The sequence below is a fragment of the Microcaecilia unicolor genome, chromosome 4 (assembly GCF_901765095.1).
Source record: "Microcaecilia unicolor chromosome 4, aMicUni1.1, whole genome shotgun sequence".
NCBI classification, from domain to species: domain Eukaryota; kingdom Metazoa; phylum Chordata; class Amphibia; order Gymnophiona; family Siphonopidae; genus Microcaecilia; species Microcaecilia unicolor.
The window spans coordinates 293,256,656-293,269,529 of record NC_044034.1 but is presented as its reverse complement, the minus strand read 5'-3'; the positions used below and the strand labels follow the sequence as shown (position 1 = coordinate 293,269,529).

General features: G+C 44.2%; 1 long non-coding RNA gene across 1 annotated transcript; it reads left to right on the top strand.

Moving 5' to 3' along the window:
• The first annotated feature begins 5,121 nt into the window (after positions 1-5,121).
• LOC115468081 lies at positions 5,122-10,938 on the top strand. Its single transcript, XR_003941818.1, has 3 exons — positions 5,122-5,334; positions 9,071-9,174; positions 9,280-10,938. It is a non-coding gene; the product is annotated as an uncharacterized LOC115468081 (long non-coding RNA).
• Positions 10,939-12,874: the final 1,936 nt, after the last annotated feature.

The window sequence follows — 12,874 nt, the reverse complement described above, 5'->3', positions numbered from 1 at the left end:
TCCCAGGCTTTCTTCACAGATGCTAAATTACCCAATTCCAGACTGGAGATTTTGGGACAGTCCTGGATGTCTGACCACTGCATCCTGGTGCATTATGGGATTTGTGGCACTGATTTCAATGGGCAGGATCAGTCACTACAAATCCCATATCACTTTGGGATGTAAGTTCAAAACCAGGGCTGGCCATAAAGTCTCCAGCCTGAAACTGGTTAACTCGGCATCTCTATTCTTGCATTCTTTCTTTTTTTCCTTTACTGTCCTTCTTGGGTGTAGGGTTGCCAGCTGGCTAACTAAGCATCTCTGTTTCTTTCATTTTTTTTGTCTTTATTGCCCTTCTTGGCTGGCTCTGTATTTTCATGACAGGATGATCAGTCCTGATATATATATATATATATATATATATATATATATATATATATATATATATATATATAAGTAAACATAAACCAGTACAAGTTAGGTCAATGCTTGCTAAAAATATTTGGACTTTACAGAGCTGCCAAGTCACCCAGATTCAGAAGTGACACTTTTTTTTTTTTTTAACCAGTCCTGGTGTTTTGAACTTGCATCTGAAAGCAGTGTGGTATTTGTTGTCCCTGAACCTACCCATTGAAATCAGTCACATAATGCATCAGGATAGGGTTGTCAGAAATCCAAGACGGACCTAAAAATCTCACTTATACAGCTGGGTATCTTGGCATGTCTAACTTTGTCACAAAATACCCCCTGCCCTCCTATCTGGTGAGGGGAACTGGTGAGGTAGAAGGGATTACTACTACTACTATTTAGCATTTCTATAGCGCTACAAGGCGTACGCAGTGCTGCACAAACATAGAAGAAAGACAGTCCCTGCTCAAAGAGCGTACAATCTAATAGACAAAAAAATAAATAAAGTAAGCAAATCAAATCAATTAATGTGAACAGGAAGGAAGAGAGGCGGGTAGGTGGAGGCGAGTGGTTACAAGTGGTTACGAGTCAAAAGCAATGTTAAAGAGGTGGGCTTTCAGTCTAGATTTAAAGGTGGCCAAGGATGGGGCAAGACATAGAGGCTCAGGAAGTTTATTCCAGGCGTAGGGTGCAGCAAGACAGAAGGCGCGAAGTCTGGAGTTGGCAGTAGTGGAGAAGGGAACAGATAAGAAGGATTTATCCATGGAGCGGAGTGCACGGGAAGGGGTGTAGGGAAGGACGAGTGTGGAGAGATACTGGGGAGCAGCAGAGTGAGTACATTTATAGGTTAGTAGAAGAAGTTTGAACAGGATGCGAAAACGGATAGGGAGCCAGTGAAGGGTCTTGAGGCAGCAGAGTTTTGAACCGACTGGAGAGGGGAGAGGTGACTAAGTGGGAGGCCAGCAAGAAGCAGATTGCAGTAGTCTAAACGAGAGGTGACAAGGGGTGCAATATGACCCAAAAGAATTCCTAGACACCAAAGAAATACATCCATATTCACCAGTGGCTGCTAAGCCTGAGAAAAGTCAACCTAATATGCCCTATGCCACAGATGCTATACACTACAGTTAGCTCAGATGCCAAGGAAAATACTTCACCTCAGCAGTACATTCTGGTACTTTACAGGGACTGGACACAAGACAAATCTGGGAAATTGTCATCAGCAAGAGCATTAACCATGTACCCCTTGCATATATTGAATGTACCTATGCAACCTCAACCCATGCTGCTGCTCAAGGATGGCAAAGCAGACAAGCAGCAATGGGACAGGCCTTACATAGCTGCCTGCAAATACCTCCTGCCATTCAGTTTGAGGATCTTTCCCTGCTCCTGCACCCTTTTTCTCTTCCTTATCTCAAACATCTGGATTTGCCAAAAAACAAACAAAAGAAAAACAAATCAAAAGATTCTCTTCTCTCTCCATCACAAATGTTTGCTTCAGTGAAAAATGTCTAATTCTGCTTATGCACCTGAATTGTAAAACAGGCAGAAAGAGCTAAGACAAAAAGGAGACAAAGATGGAGTAGAGGTAAAAAGAGAGAAAAAGAGGATGAGGGAGAAGGAGAGAAAAGGTTTAGCTTAACTGCTTATTTCCTGTTAAAGAGGGTCTTTTACTAAGGCGCGCTGATGTTTTTGGCACACGCTAAAATTGTGGGCATGCTAAACGTTAGAGATGCCAATGCGTTCCTATGGGCATCTCTAACATTTAATACACCCACAATTTTAGCGCGCGCTAAAAAAGTCAGCGTGCCTTAGTAAAAGACGCCTTTAATGTGTACATCCTAGAAATATTCTAGATTGTTATTTGTAATCCATATCAGACCATTTTGCTAATTTGCAGAATAGAAACTGATATTTGTATTGTATATGGGGGTGAATGAAGAAAGGGAATAAAGTGAGAGACAGAAAAGGGTAGGAGAGAAACACTCGACAGGGCCTCATCACAGACACTGTAGGAGACACAGCGAATAGAAAAGACCTAATAAAGGACACAAATGTCCCAACATTTTAGCACTTCTAGGCATACGTCCAGATCTTGAAGATCGTTAAAGTCCCTCGATAGTCAAAGCTAGTTAACTGGCCAGAAACAGCTGTTGACTAGTTAAATAGTATTTGGGTGCCTAACCAGAAGTATTCAGCGTGAGATAACTGGTTATCTGTACTGAATATTTGCGGTCAGCACTGAAAAGTTAACCGCTACATCGCACGATAACTGGCAATATTCACCACTGACCGAATAAGTTTAGGGGGCAAATCAGACCACATAAATAGCAGTCCTATCTTTGCCAGCTATTAACCAGCCACTGCTGACTACTTGCTTACCCGATTAAGTTAGCGTCTGCCACCCACCCCCCAGATATTCAATGCGGGTCACTGGAAATGGCCTGGCATTGAATATGGTCAGCGCCGACTGTGGCACTTATGCAGGCTGCCTCCTGCTGGCGGAATATCAGCCCCAGTGCATTTGAATCAGTCTGTAACTAGTGCAGTCACTGCAAGAGTGCGCACTGAAGCAGATGCAGCAAAGGTGCATAGGCTGCTCTAAACGTTAGAATCAGAATAGAAGAAGAAGGAATAGAGGGCAGTTGAAGAAGGTGCTGCAGTCACTGCATGGAAAAGGCTGAACTGGATGTTGATATGGAAATACTGCAGCGGGAAAGGAAGGCAGTCACCGTTGGAGCCTAAGGTAAGGTCCTTGAAGTAAATTCACAGCAGGATGGTGGGAAGAACCAGCTTAGCCACATTGCCTAGGGAGATCCTGCTTAGTGCACTAAAATGTACATTCTAGCTCAGGTGTTAGAGCATGCCAATGTGCATTTGCAAAATGACCCAGAAGAATTCCTAGACACCAAAGAAATACATCCATATTCACCAGTGGCTGCTAAGCCTGAGAAAAGTCAACCTAATATGCCCTATGCCACAGATGCTATACACTACAGTTAGCTCAGATGCCAAGGAAAATACTTCACCTCAGCAGTACATTCTGGTACTTTACAGGGACTGGACACAAGACAAATCTGGGAAATTGTCATCAGCAAGAGCATTAACCATGTACCCCTTGCATATATTGAATGTACCTATGCAACCTCAACCCATGCTGCTGCTCAAGGATGGCAAAGCAGACAAGCAGCAATGGGACAGGCCTTACATAGCTGCCTGCAAATACCTCCTGCCATTCAGTTTGAGGCATCAGATAGATAGGAGGTCATCGAGAGCTCATAGGGGTCACCAATGATCATCCTGAGAACTATACAGCATGGAAAGCTGATTTTAAAGATACCATAGCAGATCTGAACCTCACTCCAAAGGAAGAGACCAAGCTGATGCTGAGCTGGTTGGGGAGTGGACCTACAGAACATGTGAAAGGACTAAAATATTCATACCTATATAATCCCTCTGAGGGACTAGTTGAAATGTGAAGGCTTGAACAATGCTATGACAGCTGAGAAAGGATAGAGAAGAATACCCCATTTGAAAGAATTGAGAACTTTCTAAAAATATCAAGCAAAGACAGTTACAAGTTTCCAGAACTGGAAGACCACGCTCCTAGAGCTGGTGTCAACCAAAACCAATCCGTTCCTTCCAGGGCCCTGCTGCTTGGATACGTCTTGTGGCAAAATGTCAATCACAAAAAAGCTGCCACATGAACTATGGGAGATGTGGGCCTCATTTGATGAAGAGTACAAAATGAGACAACCATGGGGACTTCAAGATCTGTCAAGCAAGAGAAATGACCCTAGCTTCTTATTCGGTGCAGCAGACATAAACAAGGCTAACTACGTCCAAAGTGAAAGATCAGCCAAGAAGCACAGCAATATATAGAAACTCATATTGGCACACAAGACTGGAGTGTCACCCACAACCTCAAGCCCTCCTGAACTTCCTCCCACCACATACAAAGTGGAAGATCTAAACTGTCAGTGTCTCTTGCACTAGAAACCTCATCCCTTGAGGAAATGTCAATAATTTGGACAGAAACCCTTAAAAGAATGTTACTCAAAAAGTATAGAATCTGTTACAAATGCTGTTCTTCCTCAAGCCAACTTGCTAAAGATAATAAAGCATCCATCAAGTGAACATAATGTGAGAGTGACCAACATGTCAATACTCTATACCCAGATGGTTTGAAATCTAACTCCCAGAAGCCTTGACCTCCCTGAGTAAAGTCATGACTGGCAAAGTGAGAAAGTACAAACACCAGTGTCTGAGGTTAATCCAAAGGTGTATGAAGGAAGCTGCAATGGGAGGTGCTGCACTAAGATTTGCTTAGCCAAAAGTGTATCCCAAAGGGCAATCTGAGAAGGCAGTCAAGATGTATGTCTCAATGGATGAGAAAAGCAACAATTCTCTAGTGAAGTCAATAACTTGTTTGGCATCCATAAAGACTACATACAGTCTCAAAACCTGCAGTGGTGTAGCCACAGGTGGGCCCAAGTGGGCCAGGGCCCCAGAGATGGGTAGTAACGAAGTACTTCTACTTCGTTGCAGTACTTTTACTTGTAATGAGTTACATTTTTTTCGAATACTTTTTACTTGTAATAATTTACAAATAAGCTGTACCTTTGTACTTAGTAACGAGTACAAGTTAAGAAAGTTTTTTTTTTTTTAAAGTATTTTTCCTTACCTCTGCTTCTCCCCCTCAGACGTGACTTGCAGCTGATTGGGGCCCGAACTTCTGGTCCCAAAAACAGCTGAGTTGGGACCGGAAGTTCGGGCTCAATCAGATGCAAGCCAGCGTCTGACATCACCCCGCCAGGAGCTGCTGCCGCATGTGGCGCAAGTCATCCTGCCACCTGAAGTTGATTGAAGGTGGATTGCTGGTAAAGGAACCAGGCTACTGGGGTGCTGCGGAGCCTGAGCCCCAAAGTAGTTGATCCGGTGCAGCAGGTAGGCATGGACAGGCTACTTTTGATGCTGTGGTCACAGAAGTCGCTCTTGGCGCAGATCTTGGCTCATGGCTCCCACATTCTCGTTTTTAATGTGGGAGGAGGAGGAGGGGGCATGGCAGGCAATGCAGGGGAAGAGGGACTTGAATTCTGCAGGCATCTGAAAGTAGTGTGCCGCCTGTGGGAAACACCAGCATTTTGCTGCCAATGCTGGCCCCCACCGCAACCCCACATACCTGGGCTGGCAGGGCCTTCCTCCAATGATGTTCACTGCCACACTGCCTACCCTGCTCCCCCCCACCCCCCATGTTCAGTTTTAATGTGGTGGTGGGGGAGGGGGAGCAGGGCAGGCAGCATGGCGGTAAACATTGCTGGAAGAAGGCCCCGCCAACCCAGGTATGTGAGGTTGTGGTGGAGACCAACGCTAACAGCAAAGCTCAAGTGTAGAGTGTATCCAGAGTGTGTCTGTGCTGGCTGCATCATTTGCAAGGTCAGACTTCATAGCTGAATGGAGCACAGGCAGCTCAAACATTTACCAGGGACATGTGCATCGCAGACATTCTCTATAAACTGTTTAGGATATCAACTGGTAGCATAGTTCTCTCCATTTTGATGGGATGTCTTTTGCAAATACGTTATTTGGTCAGCAGATTCTGACCAAATAATGTACTTACAAAAGACAGTACATTTTCTTTTATAAGGAAATTATTATTCACAGTCTTTATTAAAAAAAGGCTAGTTAAAGATGTAAAGGATCAAAGCCTCATAGTTTTCCTGTAACAGATCCTGTATAAAAGTAAACATTAATATAATGCTGTCAATCTAAAATCAGAATCACAATTATATTAGCTAATACTGAATGGTGGGAATGAGAAAGAGCACAGAGTATATAATGCAAGGTTCCACAATAGGAGTCACCGACCAGGAAAGGGTTCTAGGCATCTGCGTTGACGATAAGTTGAAACCCTCTGCTCAGTGTGCAGAGGCGGCTAGGAAAGCAAATAGAATGTTAGGTATTACTAGGAAAGGAATGGAAAACAAAAATGAGAACATTATAATGCCTTCGTATCGCTCCATGGTGCGACCGCACCTCGAATATTGTGTGCAAATCTGGTCACCGCATCTCAAAAAGATACAGTGGAATTAGAAAAGGTACAGAGAAGGGCGATGAAAATGATAAAGTGGATGAGATGACTTCCCTGTGAGGAAAGGCTAAAGCGGCTAGGGCTCTTCAGCTTGGAGAAAAGATGGCTGAGGGGAGATATGATAGAGGTCTATAAAATAATGAGTGGAGTGGAATGGGTAGACATGAATCGCTTGTTTACTCTTTCCAAAAATACTGGAACTAGGGGGGCACACAATGAAGCTACAAAGTAGTAAATTTAAAATGAATCAGAGAAAATATTTCTTCACTCAACGTGTAATTAAACTCTGGAATTTGTTGCCAGAGAATGTAGTAAAAGCAGTTAGCTTAGCGGGGTTTAAAAAGGTTTGGATAGCTTCCTAAAAGAAAAGTCCATAAGCCATTATTAAAATAGACTTGGGGAAAATGCACTGCTTATTTCTAGGATAAGCAGCATAAAATGTATTGTACTGTTATGAGATCTTGCCAGGTACTTGTAAACTGGATTGGCCACTGTTGGAAACAGGATGCTGGGCTTGATGAACCTTCAGTCTGTCCCAGAATGGCAAAGCTTATGTACTTAATCTGTTTGCAATAGCTTAACCTAATAAACAAATAAACCAACAACACCCAATCATACAATTAACATTGTAATGCACAACACTACATAAAATATCTCATCCAAAACTAAAAAATAAATAAAAGTTTTCTAGCATTACTGAGGTCATGATAGGGCAGAGTCTGTGCAAGGATATTAGGCACCCTAGGCAAATCTCCAGTCCCACCACAACCTGCCTGGTGGCTGCTCAACAGGAAGAAAGGCCTCACTTCCCCTGGCAACTTAGCCCCTGTGGCCAACAGGAGAAAAGGTGCTTAATAATGTATCAGCTCTGCAGTGCAGGTCAATTTTATGATATGAGCTGCAAGATCCCATAACCTGGCGATTCATACTACAAGATTACCCTGTGCAGCATGAGAAATTGATGTGCTATTAAGCTCCTTTCCTCCTGCTGGCCACAAAGGATGGATTGCTGGGGGAGGCTCTGTAGTAAGGGAGGTAATTTAAAATAGCTGCCAGTTGCTTTTTTGCCACCTGCAGAATCTTGGCAGTCTAGGCGATTGCCTAGTTTATCTACTGGAAACAGTGGTCATGGGTAGGAGACAATTTGTGGTCCAGTGATCACTTTACTATGTGGTTCAACGTAAACTCTGAATAAGAACCAAAACTATACCAAAACAAAGGTAACAGATCTCAGACGTGCCAACTTAAAAAAAAAATGAATAACTATGTTGAAGAAGTTTTTGCAAGGAATAGGGGAATTTCATATTTACTGCAGAACTATGGACAGTAATAAAAATGACCATGGAAATTATGATAAATCATTTCCCCTCCCTCCCCCTGTTTACAAGGCCGCACTAGAGGCTGCCACTTGGCATTGCCAACGCAGCCCATTTAAAGTGAATGGGCTGTGTCGGCAGTAACGCACCACCAGCCGCTAGTGTGGCTTTGTAAACAGGGGCCTTTATCAGGTATGTTAGCAAGGTGAAGAAAATTAAGACACCACTATGATTCACTAAAAAAAAAAAAAAAGTAGGAGAAAAAGTAAGTGATAAAGAAATAGCCTTCAGGCAGAGTTTAATTTGTTTGGGGACCAGCCTGGAACACAGTTCCACCATTTCTTTTTATACTTCAAAGCAATGGGACTTTTCAGTTCCAGTCCATCTCTTTCAGGCAGCCTGCAGAAAAGATGAAGAGAGAGAATAGGCCTGGAGGACATCAGAGAACAGTCACTCTATTCCCATCTTATTTCTGATATTCGGTGGCACTAACCAGTTGAGTACCACTGAATATCAGCAGATAGCCCCAAACAAACAATTTAAGTGGACAGGTTAAATCTTTTGAGTATTGACCTCTATATGGTCACAATGTGAGAGATAGCAGGTGAGTCAGGCTGAGCTCTGCCTTGTCTGTGATTTATTCACAGGTTTTCTTCTGTATTATTATCACACACACATGATGCTGTGTTTTCTAGATTATCCATGACTAGGGCTACCGTACTTCCTCTTATAAGAGGACATGTCCTCCTTTTGAACTTCTTCAGATAAATCCTCAAAGTTCTTTAATTTTTAGGAAAATATCCTTTTTTTCTTTTATGTGCCTATGACCAACACACCTATCCACAAAATGAGAGAAACCATCTTTGGCCTAATAGTCAGTCTGCACACATGGGGGTGCTAAAGAGAGAGAGAGGCATTGCTGTTCTCCTCTCTGTTTCCCTGCTGGTTGAATCTGTCAAAGGAGTTTTGTTTGTGCAGCACAACTTTAAGCATATGCAACACAAAGACTTTCATACGTATCTCAAAAGTCAGGCAAAGTTGATGAGGGATATCCGCTTTTCTGATACGTATGCTTGGGCTTAGACTTAGTCAAACTTAAATCTGGAAGTTTTTGAAAAGTAGATTATTGTCTATTGCTGTACTGTAAGTCAGTCACTGTTTGATGTGTGTTAACTAAATGCCATTTACAAAGGTAGCAACCATTTTAATGTTTTTTGTGCCCTCTTTTTTGTCTCTGCAAATATGGTAACCCTATCCATGACACACAGTACCCAAGGCACTGTGCGCACTGTTGATGAGTGGGGACATATTCCAGATGTGATGAGCTTTTCTTTTGCATGTGCCACATTGCAGCAAACACTCGCAAACTGTTATCTGCAGGTTAGTAGGAGAGATCCAGCCAAAGCTTGTCAAGTGACAGTCAGCAGTGCATGACACTACCAGAGTACATTCATTAGTTATCAATTGCTCTTTTCTATCAAACAGGTGCTGCAGCAAGGTGCTACTGCAAAGCTGAAAGAGTAATCAGGTCCCTTCAATGTCCAGAAAGCCCAATGCCCAGAGCTTGCACAAGCCTCTGAACAACAGCTGCCATCTCATAAAGCACAAGCAGCTGGATGACCTATGGAAGGCAAGGCCATGGATCTTGAGATGGAGGAGCTGGACACCATAGATAAGCAGTCACAGGATGAAGAGAAGAGCTTGGATCTTGTGCCAGCTACTGGGAGTGATCATACACAGGAGGAGGAGATAGGGGAGGATGAGACTGTGGAACAGGAACAAAAGCAGGAGTTTACTCTGTCTGAAAATAGAGAGGATCCTCCAGTGCGGGTGACCCAGGAGATGGCACATGAGACCCATGAGATAAAGGGGGCAGTGCAAGGGCTATGAGCTGATGTGCAGCAGCTCGTTGCAAAAGTGGTGCATTGATTTCAAGGCCTCCATTCAGAGCTACAAGACATTAACACCACCCTGGCCACCTACCTACAACAGATTGGGCAAGACCTCCCTCCACCACCATCTCTATAGTACATATCTCTGGACATTTTCTATTTTCAGTCCACCTTGTATCTATCCATGAGTCAGACCATCCTGGGGGCAGCCAGCAGTGCTTGGTATTCTCAAATTTCCATGGGGTCACCAGGCAGGTTTGAAAGGTTGGACAAGGTGGAGGTGCCCCCTCATTGCATTCCTCCAGCTTTCAAGACCCTGTCATATATAGCAGCCAGTTGCACCTGCCGCCATCTAAGCAAGGCCAGGGATTAAAGAAATACCTTTGATATGTTTTGTTTTGGCATTCACATTGTGTAGCACTGTGTTTTGTTTAATAGCTCTGATGCACCACATTATCTCTATATTATAGTTATGCACAAAAAATGCCTGTGTACAAGCTCATTCCTTGCAGCCAAGGCATTATCATGGCCTTGTGGGGGTATAGGTTGCAGTTGTTGCACTGACTCTATCTTCTCAGCACTGTCAGCAGTTTGCAGATGAGGGCCTTCTGGTGCTGGCATCCTGTGAGTGAGGGCAAGCAAATCAGCAATATGTCACATGCTTTGCCTGGGATATAGAGCAGTTCACCCCCTGACCTGTCAAGGCACCAGCAGGTCTTCAATAGGACAAATGTCCTCTGCGTTACAGCCCTGGTCTGCCTATGGGCCTTATCGTAGTTTTCTTGTGTTTCCCCCTTAGGGTTGGCAGTGGGGGCCATGATCCAGGTCTTGAGAGGATACCTCTGCTTCCCTGAAGGGAAGGAAACAGAGGAGAGATGAGTGGGTGTGTTCTTCATAGTGGAGAGGTAGCACATCACATCATAGCTGGTCCATGACACTTCTAGGGCTAGTAGGTGTACATTAATAGAGACTTCTATGGGGAGAGAGTTGCTTGGTCATTAAGAAGTATGGGCTAGTGGTACATGCTCAACTAGAAATCATCTCCCAATGATCTGGCCACTTTTAAAATGATCATGTAGGCCTGACTGTGACAGAATGTAGGGAGCATGACAGGAGCCTGGGTAGCAGGCACAAGTTTCAGGTATTACAAGGGTAAGGTGAAAGAACTTTTGGTTCCAATATTTGGTTTCTTTGCCTTCAGGTGGTCTTTTACCCAGTGCTTTTTTTGTAGAAAAAAAGGTGCCGGTACTCATTATGGGCGGGGTCACCACATATGGCCCCACCCCTATGATAGCCACACCCACATTAGCCACACCCCTTATACCAGCCATGGCGCATATAAACAGACATCATTGAAAATATTATACTAGTATAGGACAAAAAATAATGTGATTTTTTTCATTATAAATAATTTCTGTAAGCTGTTAGAGCTCCAGTATACCCAGTGCAAAATAAGACAGCAGATGTAAATTCTCAAATTAGACATATTTCAAACACTAAAATGAAAATAAAATGATTTTTTCTACCTTTGTTGTCTGGAGACTTTGTTTTTCTATCCATATTGGTCCCAGTCTCTGATTCTGCTGCTCTCTATCTGTGCTGATTCTGCTGCTCTCTATCTGTTCTCTTAACTCTGTTTCCAGAGCTTCCTTTCCATTTATTTCTTTGCTTCCTTCCTTCTTTCTTCTTCATTTCTTGCCATACATCCATAAGTAAAAGTTGGGTCCTCCTCCATGGAATTGACTGGAGGAGGTATAACGTGGATCCAGCTTTTGCCTATTTTCTCTATCCATGTGCAGTTTTTCTCCTTTCTTCCCTTTCCCTCATCTCCATCCATGTGCATCTTCTTCTTTTTTCTTTCCACCCCTCCATCCATGTCCAGCATTTCTCCTCTCTTCCCTCCCCTGTATCCATATAAAGCAATAATTCTCTCTCCCCTCTCCTCCATCCAAGTACAGCATTTCTCCTCTCTCTCCGCCAACCCCTCCATTCATCCTTGTCCAGCAATTATCCTCTATCTCCTGCTCTCCTCTCCATCCATTTCCAGCATTTCTCCTCTTCCCTGCTCTCCCATCCATGTGCATCTCCTTCCTCTCTTCCCTCCCCTCCATCCATGTCCAGCATGTTTCCTCTCTCCCCTTCCCTCCCCTCTCATCCATGCCCAACGATCCTCCTCTCTTCCCTGTCCTCCCCTCCCATCGATGACCAGCGATTCTCCTCTCTCCCCTGCCCTCCCCTCTCCCATGTCCAGCGATTCTCCTCTCTCCCCTGCCATTCCCTGTCCTATGTCCAGCGATTCTGCTCTCTCCCTTGTCCTCCCCTCTCCCATATCCAGCAATTCTCCTCTCTCCCCTGCCCTCCTCTCTCCCTTGTCCAGCAATTCTTCTCTCTCCCCTGCCCTCCCCTCTCCCATGTCCCAGTTCCACTCCACTCGCTACCGAAGTCGCAGCGGTGAACTGGTGAGCGGCGCTAGTAAAAGCAGCAAGCAGGCAGGCTTGACTTCATCCTTCACTTCCCTCTCAGCATCCCACCCGCCCTCGCAGAAAGGAAATGATATCAGAGGAAGGCGGGACTCAGAGAGGGCAGGGAAGCAAAGGACGGAGTCGAGCCTGCCTGCTTGCTGCTTTTACTAGCACCGCCCGCCAGTTCACTGCTGCGATTTTGGTAAATACTTAAAGGGGGCAGAACGGAACGTTGGGGAGCTGCCGGACCTAAAAAAAAAGGTGCCAGTACAGTGTACCGGCACAAAAAAAGCACTGCTTTTACCTATTTGTGTACAGTCGATTGCCCAAGCAGCGAAGTGTACCAGCTCATAAACTTCTATTATAGTTTCATGTTGCTGCTGCTCTTATTCAGGGAAGACAATATATTGAGTGTCTCTCCAGAGAAAGGCTGCTGGAAACTGAGCTAAGAGGCATGAGGTGTCTAGCTGGCTATCACCTATTGTGGCCCCATGGGGTATCTGGTGGCATGAAATGCATTTATGAGTTATATTTGCATGCAATGCAGGCAATGTATGCAAATCTAACTCATGAATATTCATTGTAGATATCCTGAAAACCTGACTGGCTGGGGCTCCCCCAGGACAGATTTGAGAATCACTGGCCTGAGGTAACAAATTCCAAAGACAGGGTCCAATGATGGAACATGAATGCTGACACATGTCCCTTTTTTGCACAAAGCAATGA